General features: G+C 40.4%; 1 long non-coding RNA gene across 1 annotated transcript in view; it reads right to left on the reverse strand.

The window, feature by feature from the left end:
* Window positions 1-2,061: 2,061 nt before the first annotated feature.
* Window positions 2,062-22,967, reverse strand: part of LOC122464113 — a 148,531-nt gene continuing 127,625 nt past the window's right edge. Inside the window, exons 2-3 of the long non-coding RNA XR_006288001.1 lie at window positions 21,320-21,324; window positions 2,062-2,515 (exon numbers count right to left, since the gene is read on the reverse strand). This is a non-coding gene — a long non-coding RNA (uncharacterized LOC122464113). The remainder of the gene's footprint in view (window positions 2,516-21,319; window positions 21,325-22,967) is intronic.

Here is a 22,967-nt window from a genome sequence, read left to right on the forward strand (position 1 = left end):
CCTAAAATATTACAGCACTGGCCATTTCAAACAAATTCAGTACCAGAGTTTTTTGACGTCTTGAAAATGAATTGTTTCTAACTTTGCACCTGGGATTTTTCCCTCCCTCTGCCTTGTTTCTTCTTTAGCAATTATTCATCTTTTATGGCTTCCTTTAGCTAACCACTTTAGCAACAGGAACATTTACTGAGAATCAGAATGGATGATCTAGGACTTTACAGGACCTAAAAAGGAAAAAACAACCTTTAATTTTCCTCCTGAAATGTGCAAAAAGACCATTGCATGAGATGTAAAGAAGGAGAGAAAAAGGGGTTGAATTCCCAAAATATTTAACGGCCGAAGTAATAATAGGAGTGAATGAGGCCACATAAATGATTCATGAGCCTCATTTTTCCCCCTATTGTTACTAAAAAGAGGCTTATTATTATTAGAAAAAACACTGGGCTGGTGATGTAAAAGAAATCAGTATTTGCTATCAATTACTTTAATCAACGCAAGCCTTTGTATCCAGTTTCAGGAATATATTTTATAACAATTCATTTTGTAATTTGATCCCTACTGTACTCTGAGCCTTCTGAGGCCCACAGATCTCTTTAATACCTGCACTCCGGCTGCTAATAAGAACTTGTGTGGGTGTAATAACAGCTAAAAATACAATCGTAAATGATTCTTATATTACTATTTCAGAGGTCACAATGGGTAGCAAAGAGACCACAAGAATGTAAAATAAACATATTGCTCTAAAGCAGAGCTAGGCTGTCACTTCAGGATGATCACTTTGAGGAGATGTGCTTGCTTTAAGAACATTTTCTTCTTAGCTTTGAAGGCTGTTACAGATATCTGAACATATGTTCCGAGGCAATGAAATTTCAATGGGACATTTTTCCTTTTAAAACCCAATCCTTGAAAGACTGACTTGAAACAGAGACAGCAACAAGCGTCAGTCAAGCAAAGAGTGCATATTTAGCTGAGTGATATAGCGAATGAATGGAGCTAAACCTAGTCTTTTTGATTTTTGGAAGTTATGTGCCATTAGAAACCAGTGAAGATGATAAAAATGGGATTACCATCCGTCCATATGAGAGATTTCAATCTACATTTAAACAGTTCTGGAGGATTCAATGTAAAACAGGGAGCTTTCTGAAATAAGCAATCAAAATAATCCATTAAAGCTGTAATCACCAGTCTGCTTGGGTGTTGCTGTGTTTTAGAGTAAACTGATTGTGTAGATATTGTTAAAGTGGTACCTCAGGTAGTTATCTTTCTACTTCAGAAATGAGTACATTTTTTTTTAAATTGCAGTACATTATCTGCCTTGATTCTTAAGTAAAAAAAACAATCCTTCCTAAACTGTTAATGCATATCAATGAATAACATGCAGATAAGGCCATAAATATGTATAGATATTACAAGAGAGAGCAAATGTACAATCTTGAAACACAAAGACTATACATCTGTGTAAAGTATATCTAATTGTTATTGTAGTTTAGAGATTTACCATACTTAGAATACGTTGCCATGTTATGAGCAATCTCAGAAATTGGAGATGTGCCATATCCCCAATACTGCTCTCCATTTCTCCCTACAATTAGAGGAAGAAAAAACATACATTGAGTATAACCAATTTTATAATCACACAAGAGTTATAAACTTTTCTTATGAGGCTGAATATTTCTGTTTAAAGCAGTAAACTGGTGTTGCAGATGCCCTGGGTTGGGGGGCGGGGGGGAGAAGGGGAAACCTCTAAGGAATATGAGAAATCTGTGTCCCCCACACAAAAGCCAGAAGATGTAACAGCCCTGGATTAATCAGATACTTGTACAGGAAAGCACCTGCAGGCAGACAGACTTCAATGGGTAAAGCTACAAAATATTTTGTGAAACATTTGTGCACAGTTCTGTCATGACTAATTTCATGGCTCAACAACAAGTCAAGCACCAGTTGTGCAGATTTTCTGTGACATTTAGTAAGGAGGAAAAATACAGAATACATTGAAAATGAGTAAGTTCTGCAGGTTTCATGTTCATTTTTTATTTCACTCAATGAGGAATGGATGTTACTTGCTCCCTTTGGAGGTAAATTGATAGGGAAAAGGGCACAGTCATCAGAAACCGAGAAATCTGGGTTGTGAAAAGAGCAAATATGCCTGATCTTGGGATAATAAGTAAAACATAATTAAAAGCCACTGGGTGGTGAGATAGACTGCATTTCTCCCCACAGATCTACTTTATATTATAGTTAGTACACTGATATTAAAAGCAGATAATTAAGATGGCACCCAAGACCATAGCTTGAGCCAGATCCCGTCTGTCTGGTGAAAGCCAGACTGTCAGTGCTTCCTTGGGGAAGGAGAGAGGACATCTTCCATATGAAAGCAATTGCTCCAGGCTCGTGCTCAGTAAGTCACCTCTTTGTTTGCCACATTGCCCTGCTTTGCAGCTTAGGATGGATGATAGGCCTTCTCGTACAGACTCTCTCCTACTGCAGTCTCCCAAGGAGATGGCACTCTCAGCTCCTAAAAGATGAAATTCACACAGCATTGGAGAAGCCACATAAGTCTTCTACTATGGCATAACCACCATGGTTACACGGGATGTGGCACATGGAGTAATCTGAACCTCCTGAATGTGGCAGAACTGGGCCAATTTAGGTCATTAATCCTTCACCTCAGAAGTGGCTCCAATGAGAAGGTTGCCACACTTTGGATGGGCATAGGGAGGCAGGTTATTCATCATGAAGGAATCATACTTAATGGCTCTGGGATTTTCTGAGATGATTGAGTCCATCTGTAGATTCTCACATTTTCCACTTTCATATCTAGGCTTGGATGGATTGTTTCCTAGTGCAACAGAAGATCCTACTTAGATTGTAAACTTCTTTTTGTGCTGTGTTTGTACAGGGCCTAGCACAATGGAGTCCTAGTCCATGACTAGGGCGATGGCAGGGATGGACAACTGGTGGCCAAGGGCCACATCTGGTCCACTAGATCATTTTATTTGGCCTGCCACAGCCCACCTAGTGGCACCAGGACCAGGAAGGGGGACCAGGATGTCATATGAGGAGGACCCTGCTTATATATGTCAAGATTTTGTAGCAAGAGCTAATGGACTGGAGCAGGCAGCCATGCCCAACCTTCGGTGACAGGGGCCACATCTGCATGGTGGCTTGCTCTCTGACATTGGGGCCCCCACTCTCTGGGGGCAGGATCCAACCTACTCCCCAGATGCATATCCTGACCTATCCACATCACACTCCTGGGTGGTTGTGGGAGGAAGACCTGACCCCCTTGGCACATCACACCCCCTGACATGGCAAAGGACTTTAAGGGATTATGTGACCCTCTGCTACCTTAAAGTTATCCATCCTTGGGCTGTGGTAATATAAACAAATAATAACTACCATTATCTTCAGTGATTGGTGCATAGGATATGTATAGATGAAGATAAAAGCTGACATTTTTAAAGCAAGTACAAAAGGAAGGAGTATGTGCTGAGTGGACAGACGTTGCACAACATGAGGTTCTGGTATTTATAGAGAAATTCATAAATTTTCTATTCAATTTGGGCCACAGATTCTGCAAGCCTTACTCACATTATAATTATTATTATTTCTTTGTCGTAGCACTCACTACGTGCTACTTAAGAGAGATGATCATTGATCCAAGTAGTTCACAACCTGCACTTTCACCTAATTTTGTTACTAATGTTACTAATTTTCTTCCTGGCTATAATTTCTATTGCTATTGAGATTTTTTAAACAAAAAAGGGAAAAAGAATGGTCAGGCTTTTTTTCACACGTCTCAAGAAAAGCACAGACTGGAGGGGATCACATGTATGAATGTGCCCAGTGGGCAATTTCAAGCACAAAAATGCCTTAAAAAATCAGAAAAATGCTGATAGTTTCTCTTATCAGTCATGTGGTACTGCAATTTAATAAAAGATGAATCCAACAGACAACCAACAAACTCACTTGGAAAAATTGGATGAGAGGCTCACTTCAGTTTAACACATTTTGGCATCAGGACTTGGCCTTATGGGACAAGCTGGCCCTTAGAATAGAGGAAGAAATGCTTTATAAACTAACTGAACAGAAAAGAAAATTGGATGTGTGAGTTTTACCATCGTCTAGATAAGAACCATACATTGGTCTAGATTGTGATGTCTTTTCTCACTTTGAATAGTACCTCACATCATGAGTACTATTAAAATCAGTAAGATGACTTCTGGAGGACTACTATCACAATCAGACCCTCTGTGAAAAGTCCCATTAATTTCAATGGAATTACTTGCAAAGTAAGTTACTACTTATCATCATGAGGAAGGGTGGCAAACATGGCTTTTCATAAAAACAAAGGAAAAAGAACTCTGGGTTGAATTCCTAAAGAGATGGTGCGCTTATTCTGACTACAGTGTGATTTCAACTCAAGTAAAAATACAGTAACCCACTATTATAGCAAAAAATGTCAACTATCACTCAATAAAAAAGGAATATATTTAGCATCTAGAAAACTCAGACCTCTAAACTAAGCCTTTAGAAAAGATCTGTTGTAGGGTGATAGAGAGTACTGTTGCTGCTGCTATTTATGCTCTGTACAAAACAATAAAAGGATGAGATTTACTGTTTTGTCAGAAATCATTGTAGCTTCAGCTACAGGAAGAGAGAACTTCATGGTTACCTGATGATGATGATGATTGATGATGATCTAGGAACTTGCCTAACCTTCATCCAAAATTAAAATGCAACCCAGCCCAAAAATATCGAGAGATTCAGAAAAAGATTCTCCTGTTGTCTTTATTTGTGCTTCTGTTACGTTATTAAGAGAAATCCAAGAATACTCAGTTTCTGAAAATACTGGAACTCTCCTGAGAAAGTCTATGCTTATGAGACTTCCAGACCAGAGAAAGAATCAGATGATAGTCCAGATCTGTGAATGTTTTAACTAGACCAGCCTCTCAACTTTTAAGCCTAACCCATCACTGTGGGTGACACCTGTCAACTTCTGCATTATCATGAAACAACATGACACTATTGTTGGGATAATGTGGAAGTTATTGCTTCCAAATACAATTGTTTTTCTATCTGAGAGCTGACAGGGCACACTGTAGGAAATTGCATCCCATATTGCACAGGCTGGAATCAATACTGTAATTAAAGGTTTTGAGTTCTGAAGGGGATTGATAAAACAGATCCAAACACATTTTTCACCATTGTGAAAAAGCAGAAAGAAAATGAAAGATAAAATGGTCTAAAAATTGAGGAACTGACGGCACATAGAAACTGTTTTCCAAAGGGGAGTATGTACATCCAGTAAGTTACTTAAAAGGTGAGTTCCAGGCAGAAATAGATGGGTCATTAAATAGAGGAGAAGAAATAAGGAAAGCAAAAAGGAATAGATACACTATGTATTAGGTCTATCTTTTGTTATTTTTCAGATGGCTTATTTTACATTTGTACAGCACTCTCAATATTTCTGATTAGAATTAGTTTTGCACTCAGCAATTGAAATATTAATAGATAAGGACAATAAAATGACCTGGGACCTGCTTAGCTTAGGGACAATCTCTTTGTCCAAGTCTCATACCACCATAGTTGCCATCAGCAGAAGGTCTTGAAATTGATCCTTCTTAATAAGAAAGGAAAAGAGCTGCTGGCAGAGGGGTTTTTCTAAAACCTCCCCATTTGGAACACTCTTCCCAAAATGGTGCGAAATAGCCCAGATCCAGTTATCTTCCAGATCTGCTGCAAAGGCCCGAAGAAGCTTCAGTGAGCTTTGGTAGAGGGCTGAGGTTTTTGAGGATGAGGTTTCTGTTTGGTGGAAAAGTATGGTGAGGGTTTTAAATCATGTTGGTCACATGACACGATTAACTGGGTTGTGCCAGAGTGGGAGAAAAGAGAAGTGTCAGTATTTTGAGTGATATATGGTTTGCAACTGCTATGAGATAGTGTTTTTAAATGTATGTCAAAGCTTGGACGGGTGCCGTTTTGTGTAGAGTTTCTTTTAGGACAAAAGCAATTAAGTAAATAGGATTTGGTTTTAAAAAAATCACAAATGATCTAGAACAATCTGAAGTAGCCTGTCACTTCTAATATGGAAGGAATTTTGATTTATTTTTACTAATGCAAAACCACAAACCTTTGGAAGAGATGTCTTATTTCGACTCTTGGAGAGGTAATGTAGGAACAGATCATGGCCTGCCGTTCAGGAACTGTACAGGGATGTAAGGAGGAACAAGACTCCTCACCACACATACAGCCCTGCATGCTTCCTGCATCTGTAAGCACAGGAGGAAAACAGGACTTCCATGCTTAGTACCAGAGAATGGGTAGAGTCATGGTTGTGCCTTTAAGGTGCACATAATTCACGAAGAGAGAGAGGACTCAATTTGTTGAATGAAATATTTGTACTTCCGGGTTTTCCCTACCGACGTTTTTCATGATGTCATATGGTAAAACATGAAAAGCTAGATTGTCCCCTTGCTCCTAGCCCTCTCTCATGTGTGGCAAGGACTTGTGCAATCCCAGAAGCAGTGGAGGAGTCCAGGAAGGAAACTTTCTCCTCTCACCTCTTGCTCATGGTGGGGATAATAATCTTTTACTAGCCATGATCATCAGGAAGACAAGGTGCATCCAAAATGTTACCATGCTAGGGAGAACTCTACTGATGCTAATGGCTGCATACCACCCCCCTACTTTCCTCCACTTCCTCATTATTGCTGCTCTTATTTTAATTGTTTTTCTTTTCTTTTTTCCAAATGACCTCACATTTTTGAGAAGTCACACACTCAGACATTCACTAATAAGCAAATGAAAAAGAGAGTGAAGTGGTGAGATTTAGTAACGAGAACATTCACAACTCTTCTGCTGTATTCTCCTGGATCTGTTTACAACACATCAAGACCCTATAACAAAACCACAAAGCAGAAACTTCATCAGATAAAACCATCTTGGCTATTAATTCTAGTAAGTCTGTTAATGCTAGCTCTCCCCCACTCTCCCACAAAACACACACACACAGAGTGAGATCCTTACCACAGCCCTAGCCCCTGCACATTGGATAAAAGGGCCAGACCAGCATAAAGAGGCTGTAAAAGTCCAATCATGACCAGGCAAGGATTTCCCTAGTGGAAGAACTCAGGAAAAACAGTTGTATAGATGCCTTCCAGGGACTGCTTTGCAAGCCCCGGCATAGTGGGTGCGCTGGGTGTGTGTGGGGAAGGGATGAGTCAGGAGTGTGGCTGCAATACACAGCACCGTGGATATTCCGGATACTGCTGCCACCCATCGAGCAGCCCAAGGAGGCTGCTGTAACTTAGACAGAACTTCAGGACTATCTAAATTATGTATGGTGCCACCCCAGCCACCAGAGCAGCCTAAAACTGGGAGGATGCCACAGTAGCTTACAGACCTCTTAGCTTGCTCTCACCCTAGGCAGAAGTTCCGTTGTGCCTCTCAGATGTACAAATGGAGAGAGAAAGTCCAAGTCTGCTGTCACCCACAATTAAGAAAAGTGTTGAAATTCCAACCTTAGACAATAGTGGCTCTCTACATGAAAATACCCAGTGAAATAAACAGGTAGCTATTTTAACTCTGATACTGAACTAAAGATTCCAATCATAACACGTGAGGACAGCAAGTTCATATAGATAAACGGTAAACAAACAAAAAACTACTAAAAAGACAAAGAGAAGCAGCAAGGAAGTTATCCTCATGTTCTTTAACAGCTTAGCACTCTAACTTGAGATAAAGGTGTTAGCTTCCATCCAAATCATAAAGATAAATATTTGGCAAGACTCAAGAGAACAGAAAGTTGCTTCTAGCATACAGCCATATTTTTCCACTCAAGAATTGTTTTTTCTTCCTATCAAACAATATTCTAGAATAATGCCAGTCTTCATGCACTGGATATTCAGCTTTTGACTAATGAAGCTATAAGAGCAGCTCTTTGATTTTCTGAGAGTTGCTGCTTGATTTCTGCCGAGTCCTAAGGAGATCTGACATGTATTTTGTAAAGATATTTCTGACTAAAAACTCTTGGGTATCCTGATTCTCTCTAGATTCCTGATTATGGCATCATCACTGGGAAATTTACTCTGTTGAGCAAGTGTTTAGTCTCTCTAATTACTACCCTGGGTAGAGCTGCCTGAAAGTATTTTCACTGCTGGGAAAAGAGGGAAAAAATGCAATTTGTGGTTTTGTGGGAGAAAAAAAAATGATATGTTTTAGTTTTGTTTTGAATCTTTTGTTTTAAATGAAAGGCCATTTTATGTGGGTAGAAACATTTACAGCAAAAATAATAAAAAAGATAAAGTTCTGTTTGAAGATAATGAATGTTCAAAGCTTTGCTAGAAGTTTGTCGTTATAGCTAGAAAAGCCATGTTAACAGGTGTCAATTACTAAATTCCACCCTAAAACAGGTTCATAACTAATGTTTTTTTTTGTTCTGTTTTTTTAAACACTACTTGCTGTTTGTGAAATTATCAGTTTATCTTTAGTCCTGACCAATGGAAATAGTCAACCTGCTCAAAATTCAGGAACTAAGTTAAGGTGGAACAGGGATGAATGTAGCTTCCCTTTCTCTGCTAAAAGCAGGAGATCCCCCTGTTCAGCCCTTGACTTGGGTAAGCAGCACCATCCCACAGCTCCTCATCTTTCCTGGTTGGTCCTGCGTGAGTTCCCTGTCCTGTTTCAATCTTCTTCAATCACAGCTTGAACTTTATTCCTAACCATGAACCAATCCTCTTTAAAGGTTTCAAAGAATATGGCCAACCAAAGAATATGGCCAACCTTATCAAGCACTGTGCTTTGAATTTCAAACCCTTCTATATATATATATATATATATATATATATATATATATATATATATCTTTCCCTTCCTTATACAATCCCATCTTTTGCAATGTATTTAAAATCACAATCTGGCAAGTAGAGCTGATCAATTTTTTTCCCCTCAACATTTTGAATTTTCAAAAACTTCCAGCCACTCTATAATAGCTGGTTGAAAAACAGCAACAATTTATTTATTTATTTTAATTTACCAAAAAGTCAATATTTTGGAAGTTTTCAACCAGCTAGATTCCTCTGTGAAGCACTTGTTCCAAGTCATGGAAAGACTCCCACTGACTTTAATGGGCTTCGGAATTAGGCCTCAAATCCTCTGATGCTTCTCCAAGAGACCTTTGTGCTAGGCATCTATGGCAACAACCATCCTGTATTTCTTGGTTGTTGGCATCAGGTTTGCCAATAATAGCAAAACAAAAACAACAACAACAAAAAAAAACACACACAAAACAAACAAAATGAAACAAACAACAAAAAACCCCCAAGCCCCTGATCCTTCCTATGCCGGTGCCTTTTTTTAATTTTGAAAATACTAGCAGAATTTGTCTAAATCAACCCCCCTACCCTGTTCCATTACATGGAATGGGATACTACTATCCTGCAAGTCCCAAGCAGCTCTGAGTTTTTTATTGCTGGGAAATGAGATTACACTATACAGAGGTTTACAGGTTGGGCTTTGATGCTAAGTGAGGACAATCCTACTGTACAAGCTATAGTATCTACTTAAATATTTATATTTGTTACATATTTATAAAAGGGAAGAAACAGAACCAAGCACTAAGTATCCCAATCTCAATTAAGCTGGCAGTGCTTGTCTGATTGTGTGCTTGAGAGTTTCAATTAAAAAAACCCACAAAAAACCAAAAAAACCCCAACTCTGTATAGGAAAGAAAAATGGTTTACATAATTTCTACAAGTTTCACTGCAGCATTGCAGGCTGCCATCTGAAACAGCTTGCATTCAGCAGCAGGAGAGAAAGGCAGCTGATAGCCTCCACAACATCCAACATGCTGTGGGGTGGGGAAAAATAGGACACATTACACAGGAATAGTAATTCAAACTACTTTATATACAAATACAAAATATATGACCACCTCAATTCATCTTTGGGATAAAAAATTAATCTGGATTGAAATAGATGGTATTTAAAACTTAAAAAAACCCCAGACCAGATATATTTCCTAGTTCTGTATGTTCCAGGGAATAAAAGCCAAGAGTTGCAATAACTCAGCAGTAGAACTTTCACAAGAACTACAGTGCAATGATTAGTTACATTTCACACTTCCAGCTGGCTTTTAAAATTGTACATTCTCAATGGTTTTCTGGAGCAGTTGCCAATATTTGGTAACCTAAGCATACTGGAACAACAGAAGAAAGGGGGTGTATTAAAAAAAAATCTGCAACAGACAGATTGTGAGTATGATCACAGATATGGGGGTCACACAGTGAGCAACATGCCCTGTTCACAATCAAACAAGCAGATTATCAGATCACATATTCAGGCTCTTTCCTGACAATCAGAGGACTATATTTTACCAATTGCAAAGTGATATCCTATTTTGTGACGCTCAGCACACATTTGTTTCAAGCAGCCTCTCAAGGTTCCTTCCCCACTCTGAACTCTAGGGTACAGATGTGGGGACCTGCATGAAAGACCCCCTAAGCTTGTTCTTACCAGCTTAGGTTAAAAACTTCCTCAAGGTACAAACTTTGCCTTGTCCTTGAACCCTATGCTGCCACCACCAAGCGTGTTAAACAAAGAACAGGGAAAGAGCCCACTTGGAGACGTCTTTCCCCCAAAATATCCCCCCCAGCCCTACACCCCCTTTCCTGGGGAAGGCTTGATAAAAATCCTCACCAATTTGCATAGGTGAACATGGACCCAAACCCTTGGATCTTAAGAACAATGAAAAATCAATCAGGTTCTTAAAAGAAGACTTTTAATTGAAGAAAAAGTAAAAGAATCACCTCTGTAAACTCAGGATGGTAAATACCTTACAGGGTAATCAGATTCAAAACATAGAGAATCCCTCTAGGCAAAACCTTAAGTTACAAAAAGACACAAAACCAGGAATATACATTCCATTCAGCACAACCTATTTTACAGCCATTTAACAAAAGGACATCTAACGCATTTCTAGCTAGTTTACTTACTAATTTAACAGAAGTTCTGAGGAGTTATGAAGAGCATTCCTGATCTGTTCCCGGCAAAAGCATCACACAGACAGACAGTCCCTTTATTTCCCCCCACCTCCAGCTTTAAAAGCATCTTGTCTCCTCATTGGTCATTTTGGTCAGGTGCCAGTGAGGTTAACCTAGCTTTTTAACCCTTTATAGGTGAAAGGGTTTTGCCTCTGGCCAGGAGGGATTTTATAGTTCTGTATACTCAAAGGTGGTTACCCTTCCCTTTATATTTATGACACAGCCAATCCAACGTGTTGCACTGGGGTGGGTCACAGAGGTGGCTCATCACATGTCCTCCAGGCCAGAGGAATAATGCCATGATAATTACAGTCAGAGGAGAATGGGTAATGGAGGGTGACAGAGTGATGGCTCCCAGTGCAGAAGCTGTGGAAATCTACAGGGCCCTACCCTATCCAAAATAGCCTGAGTTCAAATTTGATATATTTGTTTTGTGGCTGTTATAGCTTCCACAGTAATGTCTCAATGATGCGAACAGCAATCACATTTTCCATATTACCTTAATTGGACTGTGCATGACCCCTTAGGCAAAGAGAGACAGGTAGAAAACATGCTGGTCATTTCACACAACATCTGTCGTCACTTTAGCCAGTCCTTTATAGCCTGGCACAGATGGGGGAGAACTGTGGATGCAAATCAGCCTCTCCCTACAGCAGCTCAGTCAAGAGGTATCAACCAGGTGGAATCCCACTCTCTATTTGCTTGAACATTCTTTGAGCAAAACAAAGCCAGTAATGACTTTGCAAATGCTAGAGAATGTTGAGGGAGAGTTTCTTTGTAACACTTGCTCATTGGGGTTTTACAGGAACCCTTTGGATCATTCTGAGGCCCTGAACAGAGGTCACACAATTGCAAGTGTTATGATTCTAGGCCCTCTATATTATTCGTAAAATGTAAAGAAAAATAATATGGAAGTTGCCTAATTCTTTTTTCAATTATGCCAGTGTAAATCAGGAGTCACTGCAATGTATTAAATGGAATTATGCCAGTGTAAATATCACATACATGAAAAAAATCAGACTCATGGTGATGCCTGCTTCAGTAATGTGGTATGACTGTTGAGCCGGCTCTGATCCATTTGATGGACAGCATATTAGTCACAAGTGAAGATGGCTCTGAGGCAGTCATATCAGGGAAGTTATCTTTGCTACAATGCAATATTGAAAGATGCCTGTTTCTCCCTCATCTCTCTGGAGATGAGCTGGTGCAGTCCAACACAGACATATTTTCATACATATGGGTAAAACTGCTTTCTTTGCCTCAGAGATAAAAAAGAGCCTCCTTCTTTGTCTTTTTAGGGCAGGAAAAGTATGTACTCAAAGCTGAGAAAAAACATTAAACTATTAATTAGGGAAGGACAGTTTCCTTTCTCCACCTAGCACTCAAATCCTTCTTTTAATAAACCATATCTATATTTCATTTCAGACAGGTGACTGAAACATTTTGTCTGATACTAAGATTATAAGAAATATTTTAGTTACCCCATGATTCTCACTTTTACTGGTGTAAGAACCGGCAAAGTCTTGACTGAGAGACTGTTTTGTTAGCTCTTCTCTTTCCTTTTTATAACTTCAAGAATACAAAAATAAGGAAAATGCAAAAGAATTCTTTGGTCAATAAGTACAAGCACTTACCAGACAGGAAGTGTTTTTGTTTTTTTGTTTTAAATAGCTGTTGTCCTGGTCATATTTAGACTAATTTTAGTTTTTTTGTTGTTATGACTTTGTAGAATCATAGAATATCAGGATTGAAAGGGAACTCATCCAGTCCAACCCTCTGCTCAAAGCAGGACCAATCCCCAACTAAATCATCCAAGCCAGGGCTTTGTCAAGCCTAATCTTAAAAACCTCAAAGGAAGGAGATTCCACCATTTCCCTAGGTAATGCATTCCAGTGCTTCATCACCCTCCCAGTGAAAAAGTTTTTCCTAATATCCAACCTAAACCTCCCCCACTGCAACTTGAGACCATTACTCCTTGTTCTGTCATCTACTACCACTGAGAACAGTCTAGATCCATCTTCTTTGGAACCCCCTTTCAGGTAGTTGAAAGCAGCTATCAAATCCCCCCTCATTCTTCTCTTCTGCAGATTAAACAATCCCAGTTCCCTCAGCTTCTCCTCATAAGTCATGTGTTCCAGTCCCCAAATCATTTTTGTTACCCTCCCCTGGATGCTTTCCAATTTTTCCACATCCTTCTTGTAGTGTGGGGTGCAAAACTGGACACAGTACTCCAGATGAGGCCTCACCAATGTCAAATAGAGGGGAATGATCACCTCCCTCAATCTGCTGGCAATGCCCCTACTTATTCAGCCCAAAATGCCATTGGCCTTCTTGGCAACAAGGGCACACTGTTGACTCATATCCAGCTTCTCGTCTACTGTAACCCCTAGGTTCTTTTCTGCAGAACTGCTGCCAAGCCATTCGGTCCCTAGTCTGTAGCAGTGCATGAGATTCTTCTGTCTTAAGTGCAGGACTCTGCACTTGTCCTTGTTGAACCTCATCAGATTTCTTTTGGCCCAATCCTCTAATTTGTCTAGGTCCCTCTGTATCCTATCCCTTCCCTCCAGCATATCTACCTCTCCTCCCAGTTTAGGGTCATCTGCAAACTTGCTGAGGATGCAGTCCACGCCATCCTCCAGATCATTAATGAAGATATTGAACAAAACCGGCCCCCAGGACCGACCCTTGGGGTACTCTGCTTGATACCGGCTGCCAAATAGATATGGAGCCATTGATCACTACCCGTTGAGCCCAACAATCTAGCCAGCTTTCTATCCACCTTATAGTCTATTCATCCAGCCCGTACTTCTTTAACTTGTTGGCAAGAATACTGTGGGAGACCATGTCAAAAGCTTTGCTAAAGTCAAGGAATAACACGTCCACTGCTTTCCCCTAATCCACAGAGCCAGTTATCTTGTCATAGAAGGCAATTAGATTAATCAGGCATGACTTGCCCTTGGTGAATCCATGCTGACTGTTCCTGATCATTTTCCTCTCCTCTAAGTGCTTCAGAATTGATTCCTTGAGGACCTGCTCCATGATTTTTCCAGGGACTGAGGTGAGGCTGACTGGCCTGTAGTTCCAAAGATCCTCCTTCTTCCCTTTTTTAAAGATGGGCACTACATTAGCCTTTTTCTAGTCATCCAGGACCTCCCCCGATCGTCACGAGTTTTCAAAGATAATGGCCAATGGCTCTGCAATCACATCCACCAACTCCTTTAGCATTCTTGGATGCAGCGCATCTGGCCCTATGGACTTGTGCTCATCCAGCTTTTCTAAATAGTCCAGAACCACTTCTTTTTCACTTCTTCTTAACCCTGAGTTAAGTACTCAGGCTGCATATACAATGCATGAGGAGAGTTGGTTGCTTAAGAGCCAGATCCAGAAAAGTGATTGATTCACTCACTTTGAGTGAGGAACTGGCTAAGCTAGTTACAGGAAATGCTGAGAAGATGGGTAGGTCCTAAGCCCTGTCTTTCAAAGGGATTTAGGGGCTTATATCCAGGCAGGAGAGAGGTGCCTGTCTCCACTTGGGATTCAGAGCCATGAACTCTCTCCTGGAGGTCGGTGCCTAAACCCTTTCTTGTAAAAGACCAAAGAGGAAGGTGCTATGCCTCCATAAGCCCTTCTCCTGCCAGTCTTTAACTTGGTAGGTACAGCATTCACCCAGGATGTAGAAGACCTGTATTCAAATCCCCCTTCCTCCTGTGATGTGGAATAGGGACTTGAAATAGGGTCTCCCACATGGCAAGTGAGTGCCCTAGCTACTGGGCTAGGTGTCTCAATCTCTTCTGTGGAGGCTGTTACACTTTGTCTGAATATTCATTTGGCCACTTTCTCATTAGCTCAGTGGTTACGGCAATCATCAAGGATGTGGGAGACAATTCAATTCCCTGCTCTACATTAGGCAGAGAGAGCATTTGACCCAGAGTATCCCACATTCTGAGTGTGTGCTCTAACCACTTGGCTAAGGGTTATGAGAGGAACACCATTAACTCTTCTGATAGTGCTGTTTTGTGCAGTGCCTGATCCAGTAGGCAGCCTCCAAAATACCTACTGGATTGGGCTCCACTGGGAAGACAAATAGGGCAATCCCTAATTTGAGGATCCCACCAGGGCTTAAGTGTGGGCTAGGTAGCAGGGAATATGCTCAGCAATAGAAATGTAGGTACCTAAGAAATTTAGATATCTACATGGTTAGGCAGAGCTGTCAAGGATTTAACTTTTGAATTGTAGTTCCCTAAAGTGGCAGTTAGGTGTATAAATTCTCTTTTGGATCTAGCCCCTGGTTGTCCTGCTAGAAAAAAATGTCCTTCATATATTGGAAGGCTTCGTATCTTCTATGACATTCTTCTATATTTTGAAAGTCAACTTTCATTTCAACACTGCCTCTGACGGATAGGTTCATTTCTGATGTCAGCACAGGGAAAGATATAAAACCCAAAAATTTTCCTCCAGACTATTTGGTGAGACAGACAGACATACTGTTAGTATATATAGCTCTTTGTCTACAGTATGAGGAATGGATAAGTTGCAGAAGGACCTACCTTCACATTCAGAGCATTCCTGTAACACACAAGACAATCCCTAACTTATAGGGGTCACACTCTAAAAGAAAATAATCTTCTCTCAAAATCATGGTTTAAAATCTGCAAACTATGGGCTTGTTCATGTTCTCATTAAAATCAAACTAGCAGTTACTGGCATTGACTTTAATGGAAGTAGAAGAACAAGGCCACATTTGTGGGCTGGCCATTGCATAATCTATTGTGTATATGCCTGTGTGCATGTGAACATGTGGAATAGATCCTCAGACCAGGTCTAATTATGTATTTTATTTTTTATTAACTATATAATTCAGAAAAGTATTTATTTATTAATTATTCTACCCACAACAGATGGTCTACTCATTTGTTATGATAATGTTCACCAAAACGAGTCAAAATAATTAACAAAATGTAAATTATTAATCACTTAAATAAATTGTCAACATCCCCCAAACATACTTTAATCTTATGATGAAACACTTGACAGCTAAATAATATAATTGATAAAACAAAATATTGCATAGCAACTGTCCATAACTAGTCTGGAATTTCTTATTTTGTGACTTGAAAAATATGGTCTTTTATTCAGTATTACCTGAATTTACAGATGGAATTACAATTATTGAGACTGGCCTTTGAGGTCTATCAGTAATATATATAGTATGTACAATCATACATGGTAACAATCAGATTATGATCTAGGAGTTAGCACACCAGAATAAGAAGCAGGAACTCTTGCTGTATTTCCTGGCTAACCCAGTGAATTACACTGTGACTTCAGACAAATCACTTCACTTCTTTATGCCTGAGTTTACTCATCTCTAAAATGGATATAATAAATACTTATCATAGGAGGAGTGTGGGTAAATATTGGAACAAATATTTTAATAAATATTCATAGTGTAAAGCTGCTTTTGCTATACATACCTAACCTGTGTAATCCCTAATTCTCAGCAGTGCAATAGTGCACAACAGAAGAGTCTGATAATTAATGAATGCAGCTGTGATGCTGACCAACCAGGTACCAGCTCTTGCCAAGGCTTTAGACCTCAGCCAAGCACTGACAAATTCATTGCTGGAAACCAGTCTGTTTCACCTGTGTGTTAGTATGGTTAAGATGGATATTTGTAGCCATCAAACTATCCTGCTTGCTTGATATATATTTTCTTATGGGTTTGATTGTTTTATTATAAATAGAATTATAAATTTGTACGGGAGTATTTTTGGCTGTAATGCAAGGAACCTATAGGCCATGTCCTGTATGTTGAGCTAAAGCAAATTGGCATATATATGCTTGTGACCTGGAGCTATGAAACAGAAGCAGAGATCCCTGAGTCAGCCCTAAAAGACATTCACAGCTGACAGATTACTACGACAGTGTCATCTTTTGAAACCACAGACTAACTCATTTAGATGTCTACATGGTTAGGCAGATATAATAGTACACACACACACACACTTGCTTTAACCTTGTAATAACTCATTTCTTTTCTTAGCTGATAAATCCTTAGACAGTTTACCATAGGATTGATGGCAAGCATTGTTTTTGGTGGGACATCAAAGGTACAACAAACCTGGGATAAGTGACCAGTCCTTTAGGACTGGGAATACCTGAATATTTTGTCATATCTGGAGTATAGCAACCATCTATCATGAAGTCCTGGGTAACAAGATAGACTGGAGTGCCCAAGGAGACTGTGACTCCATGGTAAGACTGTTATAGTGCTTTAGAAGTTCACAGTTGATATTTGGTTGGTAAAATTAATTATGGAACATACAACCTGTCTTGGGTCTCTGCCCTGCTTCCTGACAGTCTGCCCTGAGGTTGGCATTCATGGTTGTGAGCCACTCCCTACAGCAGCCCTTTAAACATGCTGCTGTCCTGGACACCCTCCAATATACCTGCATATGCACTTTTAAAAGATCAGCATGCAACCTTACTGTGTGGAGAGGAAAAACAGTTGCATTTTCTTGTACTGTGTTTGTAATCATGCAAATACATCAGTCCTTGAGCAGAAGTGATGAAAATAACCAAGTTCCATGTCACAGATTTCTCTTCCACTGGGAAAATGACCTGCGTGTCTTACATAGGGGTCAATAATCTTCTGCTGTTTGGTAGAGAGGTTACCATGTAATGCCTTTAAATGCTCTTCTGTCTCGCACCCTTAAATGGAAAGTGAGGGCTTGTCACATACACAGTCCTGGTAGAGCTCCCTCTGGCGTGGCACTCACTGCTTTGTTGTGTTTGGTTTGGAGACTCTCTCATTGGTCCCTCTGTGCTTTAAGCCTCCTGAGTCATAAGGGAGACCAGGCACTGCACCTGGCTAGGGTCTCTAGAAACACTTTTGAGGTGCAGATCTTCTGTCTCGCGCCCTTTTCTTGAGAGTTGAGACTGCACACAGGAAGGGGTCAATTGCCTAGCCCTCAGGACTAGTGCTGACCCCTCAGATTCCCCTCTAGCTTAAACACACTGTTCCTTGGAGTTCTATCTTGTGGATACTTTGGCTTTACAATTCGCCTCTTCATAGGCCCATGACAGTGAAAGTGTACAGACAGACTTTGCACAGGATTCTGAACACTGTTATTCTTTGCTTAGGTAGAATGTACATATGTATATAAAATAAACATGCTTGTATGCCTTTCCCTGCCTCAGTTTTCTCACCACTCCGGAGAAGTCACTGGAGTTAGGACAGAGTCCTCCAAGGAGTCCAGGTTTGCCCTCCTTCAGATGGTTTCTCTTCAGAATCATGAAGTCCCCCTCTCATGCCTGAAAGTAGCCTTGGCTGGTCCCATAGTTAAACCAGTTAGATCCCAGTTGCTACAAAAGCATACCTGTTCCTTCCCCTCTCCTGCCTAAAGCTTCCTGTGTCTCTCTCTGAATTTATATGTTCCACTCCCAACAACTGGTTGCTTTGCTCTGCTGCTTGGGGGTGGTTGCTCCCCCTCCCTGCAGAGAGTTGGAGGAACAAGCTTCTCCCAACTTCAGCCAACCCATTATTCCAAGCTGTTTCCACTTGGATAGGCAACTCAAGATCTAACCACTGACCTTGGTCTGGCAGAGGTGTGCTACCGCGCCTCTCAGCATGGACTTAGAGGCAATCCATGATACACAATTTCAGATAACTCTAGAATATCAACCAGAATTGATAAACTGTAAATAGATTCTCCAAATCATCACAGGGCTCAAAAGATTAGGGTTTTTTCCCCTGCTGTGATCATTGAAGTTTTAACTAAAAATCCACTGTTGATCAGATGAAGGACAATCCATAGGGAAAGGGCATAGTGACTTGCAGAACTTTAAACCAATGATAGCAACTGTTCATGCCTATGCCCAGAAAGAAGAGAATTCGCTCTCTGTGGCTTCTCATACAAAAATAATGCTGTGCAAGATTATGGGCATGAAAATTATGTCTCGGATAAAGGTGGTATGTTTTGTTATCACTGTGCTATTCTATTAGTCTTAGTCAAACAAAGATGAAACTTTTGTTTGGTCTTCCAGCAGGTGTGCCATATACTGTGGCAGCTGCTGATATTAGTACACAACATCAGTGAGGTTCTTTCACAAGCAAAGAACACATGCCACACAGAGAAACCCATAATGTGCAGGAGAACAAAAATATCAAAGGGTTAAATTGATTTCTAGTTACAAGCATCAGAGTGTAGAGCCTGCTTCACTACCCATGCTTAGTAGGTCTCTTAAATCTCTTATGATCCATGGGCCCAGACATCAGTAATATTCTCCGATGGCTATAATTTAGACTATAGAGGATGCCTATACATATGTATTTTACAGCTGTGCTACAGCCTTGCTTGTTCATGCTGCTGTTTCCCGTATACAGTAGAGTGTTTAAAAAGCTTTCCACACAAAGACTAACTTTGGCCTAAAAGTTTATTCATTAACAAAATAAAATATTTCCAGTGTAACTGCTATACATCCTTATATGCATTAACAACTGCAGTATAGTTAGGAAAGTACAGAGTCTGCAGCTGCTACTCTGGAACATGATCAGTAGCTATTGTTCAAATGCTGTCTTAAAGACCAATTGGGATTGTTCAACTTCATGTCATTCAGTTGGTTTCCACTTTCTTCCCATTCTACACAGTAGAGCTGCTGAGCTTTTAAAAGTGCATGTGCAGTAGCCTTGGGGTGTTCAGGGCAGTAGTATATCTAGGGGGTTGCAGTCATTAATTATCAGACTCTTCTGTTGTGCACAGTTGCACTTCTGAGAATTAGGGATTACACAGGCAAGGTAGATCTAGCAAAAGCAGCTTTATGCTATGCATACTTAGCACATTCTGCCAACATCCTGGTCAACAGATCTTAGGGACTATTCAAATTCAGAAGCAGAGAAAAGCTGCAGATGCTCAGAAGGTCTTGGCAATCAAATTCAGTCAGTATCTCCCGGGGATGGCTTTAGCTTCAGTAACTACTGTCAAGTGTTGGAATTCTTGAAGCCTCTACATTGCTCTAAGCTTTACATAAAGAGAGGGCATGCTTCATAGAATCATAGAAATTGGAGCTAGGAAAAGACCTATTAAGTCATTCTGTCCTTCCCTCTGCTGCTGCAGGGACTTTTATCTATTGAGTACTCTGTGAAGTTTCCTTTTAATGACTCCAGGGATAAGGCAGCCACCACTTCCTAAAGGAGGCCATTCCACAATCTCATAAACCTTGTTATTTCAAGTTTTTCTTGATATTCAGCTTCAATTGTCCTTTGCTCAATTTCACATCATGCCAATTATATCCCCTTGGCTTGCCCTAAACATTTTGTATCCTTCAGTGTTTATAACCTTCAGATAAAAGCGGCAAAGAGTCCTGTCGCACCTTATAGACTAACAGATGTATTGGAGCATAAGCTTTCGTGGGTGAATACCACTTCGTCGGATGCTTGTAGTGGAAATTTCCAGAGGCAGGTATAAATATGCAAGCAAGAATCAGGCTAGGGATAACAAGGTTAGTTCAATCAGGCAGGATGAGGCCCTCTTCCAGCAGTTGAGGTGTGAACACCAAAGGAGGAGAAACTGCTTTTATAGTTGGCTAGCCATTCACAGTCTTTGTTTAATCCTGAGCTGATGGTGTCAAATTTGCAAATGAACTGAGGTCAGCAGTTTCTCTTTGAAGAAAGTAAAAGGATAAATGGACACAAATCAGATATTAGGAATGGCAATACACAAAAACCTGTAGGAGAACATGTCAACCTCCCTGGACACACAATAGCAGATTTAAAGGTAGCCATCCTGCAGCAAAAAAAAAAAAAAAAAACTTCAGGACCAGACTTCAAAGAGAAACTGCTGACCTTCAGTTCATTTGCAAATTTGACACCATCAGCTCAGGATTAAACAAAGACTGTGAATGGCTCGCCAGCTTCAAAAGCAGTTTCTCCTCCCTTGGTGTTCACACCTAACTGCTGGAAGAGGGCCTCATCCTCCCTGATTGAACTAACCTCGTTATGCCTAGCCTGATTCTTGCTTGCATATTTATACCTGCCTCTGGAAATTTCCACTACATGCATCTGACGAAGTGGGTATTCACCCACTTATAAGAAAGCTTATGCTCCAATACGTCTGTTAGTCTATAAGGTGCCACAGGACTCTTTGATGCTTTTACAGATCCAGACTAAACACGGCTATCCCGTGTTGATACTTGACAACTTTCAGATACTTGTACTTGACTACTGTATATCCCAATTAGTCATTGGGTTGCCAAGCAATATATTAAAAGAATAAAACCTCTCCTAGTAAGTCCAGCCCGCCATCTCTTAGAGCGTCTATGATTTCCTTCCAAGTTGTTGCCAACTTTCTGGTATACATGTAATACTCTAGTCTGGTCTCACTAGTTCCATGTGCAGAGAATGACTATCACCTCCCTGGGCCGTGAGACATGATGCCTCAGTATATAAAATTATATTTTTGACAACCTCCTAACACACACTACCTCCTGCCCCCAACCCCAATGACAGACCCTTCTCCTACTTCATTTATGACCCTCAATGTTATAAATAACTGATCAGCATATTTGTTAAAAGCTTGGTCTACACAGCAAATTAGCATGTGGCAAGCCAAAGTGTGAATCTAGTGCACGCTAGCTTGCCATGTACTAGCTCTCCCTTTGCACCCTGCTACAGTATATTATGTCAAAGCACACTTTGCAACTTTTCATGTGCTGTAGCAGGGTCCATGCAGCTGGTTAGCATGAGGCAAGCTAGTGCACTATAGATTCACATTCTAGCTTGCCATTTACTAACTCGCTGTGTGGACAAGCCCCAAGATTGGCCACTAGCATTCCAGGCCAAATGAGTATGAACTCAAAACAGTTACAAGTTCATGGTTTCTAGAAGCATCACTTTTAAAGCCATGTTATCAAAAATACTCAATTATTTACTCACTGAACTCCCACTCAAATGCCTCTCTTACAATGCTGTTCTCACTCCATTACTTCCTCACTTCAATGGCCTCTCTGGAAGCTGCTGGCTCAATTTATACCCAGAAAGGAATGTGGGGGTGGTTGTTCTCAATTTCTCCTGATGAAGCTGTTCCACTTTATATAACTAATTCATCGGGATCTCTGCAAAAGAAAAATAGAAATCATACAGAGCATTTCCTATCTGTAAGAAAAATATGTTTATTCTGTTGCCCAGTTAGATCTAAATTTTTAAGTAGGACCTCAGAGTTTTCAAAAGAAAAACTGGAGCAGGGCACTAGCTAAAGTGTCTTTCAGTTAAACAGATAACTTGTAAATCCAAACAGCTAAAGGGCATTGCACTGTCAAATCATCAGACTGCAGATCCCTGGCCCTGTGGTTTGCTGTCTTTTAGAGGAGGATGCAAACTGTTTAGCTTTCCCAAGCCCTCCCCCTCCATCTGCCTACTGACCCATGCAGCTGCCTGAGCATCCGCTCCACTGGAAGTTTCATGCCTGCCTTGATACAAGAAAGTAAAGTGCTGCAATGACAGCAGCTTCATTGGGATTGAGGATACAATAACGGGGAAGACTGCAAGTTTCATATCTGTTTGGATAGCTGAGAATTAGACAAGGAAAACCCTGTGAAAAGCTGGGCACTGTGATTTTCAGTGGCAATGTCCTAAGAGAGAAAAAAGAGAAGAAGAAAAAAAAGTAAAGTCCACAAACAATGCTGCTGTCTGTTTCACCATTAGAAATGGGGGACAAGTAATTTTAGGGATATGCATCAGGTAATACCTAAATAGTCTAGGTTATAGTGCACTAAAGGATTCACCTGCCCAAGTGTGTGATGCATTCCACTGACTCTGATTTGTAATGCCATGCATTCTCAGTTCTCCCACACATATTTGGTTCATCCCAGCAGCCAGGGAAAGTACATTCTGTATGATAATGGAGCATGCTTTTCTTGGCTACTCAG

This window comes from Chelonia mydas, chromosome 1, assembly GCF_015237465.2.
Source record: "Chelonia mydas isolate rCheMyd1 chromosome 1, rCheMyd1.pri.v2, whole genome shotgun sequence".
NCBI classification, from domain to species: Eukaryota; Metazoa; Chordata; order Testudines; family Cheloniidae; genus Chelonia; species Chelonia mydas.